Consider the following 5,865-nt stretch of genomic DNA (forward strand, 5'->3'; position numbering starts at 1 on the left):
AAAGCATTACATGGATGGAAACTAAAAGCATTGCTTGACAAAGCACTTACAATTTTATAGTATTATTAATGCTCTCAAAGTGAAAGCATTACATGGATGTAAGCTAAAGCATTTCTTGACAAAGCACTTGATCTCATCTACAAGTTTGTGAGCCATCTACTTAATCATATATAACACAAATAAAAAGGTGTTGTAAATAGCCTAGCCAATATGGTGGCTAATGATATGAACCAAATCATCATGGCATCTAATGTGTAAGATGGATACAAGATTATTGTTAAAAATAAATGGGGAAAATGAGGTACATATTTTAGGTAATTCATTTGATAGTGTATATTTTGTTAATAATCTACTTAGTATAATCCATAATAACAAGTATTTTGCCAAGGTCGCATAATGTCCCAACTAATTTGAAGAATAAGAAAAGTTTTAAGGAAAGGTAAACATACAAACATCTAAGAAACATATTTAAACTTCATCATGAATAATATATGGAGCATTCCTAGACTGTAACCATTTATAAAAAATAATTTTGATATTTATCGTTGAATGTGAATAATATTTGATAAGATAAAAACTTAAATAATGAATCCCACTTTTATATCATTTTAACTAGTTTTTAAAGCATGTTTATGTCATTTTAATGTATGATTTAAAATTCAAGAGGATTAGTTAAATCTAATTGAATGGATATTGTCAAGGTTAGCTTAAATCTCTTATCTATTTATGATTCCAAATTCATTTTTAGAATAATCTTAACATTTTTTACAATAAATAAACTTAAAACTTTAGACAATAAATTGTAATATTGTTTGTTCCTTCATCAATATAACCAAATAACTCACCTAGATTGGACCTCTCCATTTTGAAGGGTATTTAAGTATAAGGTTGGCCTTCCATTCATGTAATAATCTCCCAAAGATGTAATTGATGTTGTCATATAATCTTAGGGCATGGCCTTATGCTAAGATAATTTTAGCTAGTAGTTAAGAGTTTAATTTTTTGAGAGAGATTTGTGAAATTGGAGACATTTTTAATGTGTATAAATGATAGATCACTTTTTTAATTGAGGGTGTGTGAATTGTGTGAGGAACATGTAAAAGGAGAATATTGTGTGTTGTGTGAATAAGGAAAAAGTTATAATTCATTGGAACTATATTAGCATTGGAGATAGTTATTTGTTAATTCTATTATCATGAGCATTATGTCCACCCTATGGTAATCAAGATTAATCAAGATTAGATTAGCGAAACCAATTAGCGGTCATATCTATGATTGTATTAACTACAGTGTGGTCTAGGTAGTGAGCCTGTAGATTTTTTTTTCCTAGTAACATCCTCGACCTTGGATCCTACATTGATCCATTCACTTAGTGTACCTAGAAATCACACTCACACAAAATCCATCTAGAGGAATTTCATACTCTACAACAAAACATTCTGCCCTTGAGTTCTTAGGTATTTTCCTGTGATCCAAATCAAAATGACAAGCCCTAACCCTAAAATGCAAAATGGTGGCCTAATAAGAAAGAATATCTCAACCAAGCCTTTAAGAGGCACTACTTGACACACTGACATAATAGAGAGAAACATAAACAAGTCCAAATCACTTTAATTACTTAAAGTATAAGTTTAGGTACACTCTTGGGATTCCACATCTGTAGAATGATCTAAACACCTAAAAAGGCATTCAAAAGCACCATATATAATACCAACATAATATAAGCCAAAATAAACCCATAAAAGCCACTAGAACTTGAATCAAGACCAAAAACACATCCTAGCAAGATTGTATTGAAGAAATAATGTTGATTCCTAAAATTAGCTAAGCCTAAAATTTCCTAAAACCCTCAAACTCTAGAATCATTGTTTGAACTCCTATGAGGTGGAAACCACTCTCAAAAATCCACATGCCAAATGACATCTTGTACAGCCAATCATCTTGACTCATACAATTTTATGAACCAAAAAATGAAAAAATTCCACATTGATCCTTTGATTAATTATGTGCATGGTAAAAGGTCTACGAAAGGATTTAGTGTTGTTATTTGGAGCCTAATCAAACATGGTAGTTAATTTTTTCCCCACTTTCTTAGGCGTGATTTTCCCAAATATTTTTCTATGGGGGTTTGGGGGCAACACCCTCATTATGGAATCAAGGGGAAGCACCCTAAGCAGGGTTCTAGGGTAGAGCCCTAGGTGTGCTCCCTATCAAAAATATGGTGGGGTCAAGGGGCAACACTCTTGAGCCCAAAAATACTATATTATTAGAAAAGCTGTCAGGAGTTATTTTTTCTATTGGACTACATATATAAGTCTTGTATAAAATGGGTTAGGGTTAGGAATTTTACTATGGTATGATGGTTGAGTAGCTTCTTGTAGTGATATTGAGTTGCAAGGGATTGTAGATTATAATTAGGTTGAATCATTGGATAATAATATTGTACTCATCATTTGGTGGATGTAACCTAGGGATTAGGTGGACCACATCAAATCTTTGTGTTTTCTATTTGATTTATGTGTGCTTTAATATTTTATGTTATTGGCTATATTTGCATGTAATTATTATTTCTATCTCTCAATCCTAACATTTAGGGCATACTTAGATAAGTATCAAACTCACCTATCTAGATCAATCATCATATCCAAAGGGAGATCATCAATCAATCTAGGAACACACACTTAGACTCAAAAGGGATAGAGAGTCATTCAAACCCAACTAAATTCCCTCCAAATAATTCTCTAAAAAGGATAGCACTCAATGTCACATGTATTACACATAGGCAATTGTATTACCAACTAACAGACCAAATCACATTTATAAAGTCCAATTGTAAACAGGTGAAATTTTATTCCTTTAATCCATTCTTCAGATATGATTAATTTTCTTTCTATATAGGTATTTACATTTCATAATCATACCTAAAATCATGGTTTCTTTATTTCAAGTACTTAGATTCAGTTTGGTCATTAGAAAAACCACTCAAAAAATGCCATGTTCGTCAAACCATCTTGAACCCTACTTAAATAGAAGTGACAAAAAAGTAGTATTCCTCCATTCAAACAACATTAGGAATGACTCGTTCTAATGCAACAATTCACACACACACACACACACACACACACACATTTAAGAGTCTCCTTGATTCCAAATCCTACCTAGAGTCCTCTAGAGATGCTTCTTTGAAGCCTAAGTCACCCTTTGTTCTTTGCATTTTCAAACCTCTTGAATCCTTCCTAGTTCCTCTACTATGTTTCATAAGCCCCCGTGAGACCCTCGGTAGAACCAAATTTTTGCAACTAGTGTTTCTTATTTTAGAATACAATTCTCTCTCTCTCTCTCTCTCTCTCTCTCTCTCTCTCTCTCTCTCTCTCTCTCTCTCTCTCTCTCTCTCTCTCTCTCTCTCTCTCTCTCTCTCTCTCTCTCTCTCTCTCTCTCCCCCTTTGTGACACACACACACAACCAAACAATTTCCTAATGCATTTAACTCTATTTTTCTCTCTCAAAAAGAGTCAAAGTAGCTTCTAACTATTGGAAATAGAAATCACAAAGGAATTGATTAATTTGAACATATCATACACATCATTGAGAAAAAAATATATTGATCATATATTTTTATTTCTTCATTATTACATTTCTATTTGATATAATTTTTCAAAAGAATAAATGATTTTTAGTTCAACCCATATATATATATGGTTAAATAGTTTTCATACCCCTTTACATGAAAAGATACTACCCTTTTAAACAAAAATAACTTCAAATCTTGAAATCACCTTAGTTTATGCAATCAACTACCATTTTACAAGTTTCTTAGGCACGTTAGAGGTATATTAAGGATATTTTAGGGGTATTTAATGGAAAAATGGTCTATAAATGATGTAAATACCCTCTCTTGTGCTTCTTAGTCTATTATTTATTTCTATCATTATATTTATGCTTTGGATTCATATCCTTCTATATGTGTGACACGTATTACTTATACCTTTTTCTTTTGAACGAATGTTATAACCATTCTTAGTATATTAAGGAGATTTTGAATTTTGCAAAAAAAACATGGAGTCCCAACATGAGCTTAATTAGGTATTAGGGTTTACACCTCTTTTAAATACATATTCTCTTTATTTTCATTTTCTATTATGCTATACTCACACACACACACACACACACACACACACATATAAGTACACATATATGTGTGCACCCATATATGCATACTTATATATATATATATATATATATATATATATATATATATATATATATATATATATATATATATATATATATATATATATATATATATATATATATATATATATATATATATATATATATATATATATATATATATATATATATATATAGTTGGAAATGATTGAAATGATCAAAAGAACAATTGTTGGAATAATATATGGAACTGGTAAAAGAATGTCCTCAATCATTGTTTTGTCATTGATGTCAAACTTGCTACTTGCAGGGATGACAATTGCTTTAGTGATCCAAATACTATCAATTAGTTGATTGTCGAGGTGGAGGCAATCAATAAGATGTAACTAGAACACCTAGAGAAAGGTTGAAGTTATGATGTTGTAATGAAGTACAAGGATCAGCTAAGCCATTGATGAAAACGTGTATTGGATGACATACTAAAAGATACGAAGAATGAGCACACTGAAACATATCAAAGATCTAAGGTTTTAGCTAAGTCTTTTGTAAAGCTCAAGCTAGTAAGTGTCGAGTAAGTTCAAGTGTCGAGCAAGTTCAAGTGCCGAGCAAGTTCAAGTGTCGAGTAAGTTCAAGTGCCGAGCAAGATCAAGTGCCAAGCAGGTGCCGAGTAACACAGAGGTGTCAAGCACCAGTAACTCAATAATGCCGAGTTGTTGCATTATTTTGGAAATCGAAGATTTGTCAGATCTAAGTCGACAAAGTTGTTATCTAGAAATCTGTGAATTAAAAGGAAGATAAGAATAATGAGTTGGTGGCACAGAACACCATGTAGAACATTTTTAAGATACAACTGGCAAATTTTTAAGAAGAGAACAAGATATGGGGTAGATACATTGTATCCTACCTAATCCATTTTGAAACCCTAAAATTGGAGAGGGAGAATTGAGTGGCAAAGGCAAATCAGACTTCTATATAAGAAGACATAAGTTAATAAAGAAAGAGAGTGGAATAGAGGGGATAGTGAGATAAAGAGTAGTGGTCAAGCATAAAAAGCATGAAATGCTGAAGAATGTCCTAAGGAGAAGATTACACAGGAACTCTATTTGAATAGACTACCACAAGGATGATTGCATTGGCAGAATGAGTAAGAAGACTCAAGGAGATGAACCTTGAGAGGGAAACAAGCAGTCAGAGCTAAAGTGATTGAAGCCAAGCATAAGGATTGAACTGAAAGAGTAATCTGAAATCTGCAAAGTATGTTGTAAGTTATGTTAGATCAAAAGACCATTATCGTTACTTTCTAGCAATTGTAACAGTAAGATAAATCCTATGGACTTAGGTTGGTTTAACAACCATTAGATAAATCCTTTAACAAGGTGACATTCCAAGTGAATGTTCTAAAAGACCTTTAACCAGGCCCATTCCTAACAATTTGGTGAAATCCTCTAACAAGGTCACATTTAACAATGTGTTGTAAGCCTTTAATAGGGCAAGCTTTTAACAGGGCATCACTTCAAAAGAGTGAGAATCAAGTAGCATGTTACTAGTGGTTTTTCCCAAATTGGGTTTCCACATAAATCATTGTGTCATGTGTTGATCTTGAATGTTTTATCTTTGCATGTTGATTTACAATAATTTGCTTATATGATTGATTTAAGTTTGAACATATGAAAAGGGTATTAATAGGGCATTTGG

This window comes from Cupressus sempervirens, chromosome 11 (assembly GCF_028749045.1).
Source record: "Cupressus sempervirens isolate cs-2001-9-10 chromosome 11, ASM2874904v1, whole genome shotgun sequence".
Taxonomy (NCBI): Eukaryota; Viridiplantae; Streptophyta; class Pinopsida; order Cupressales; family Cupressaceae; genus Cupressus; species Cupressus sempervirens.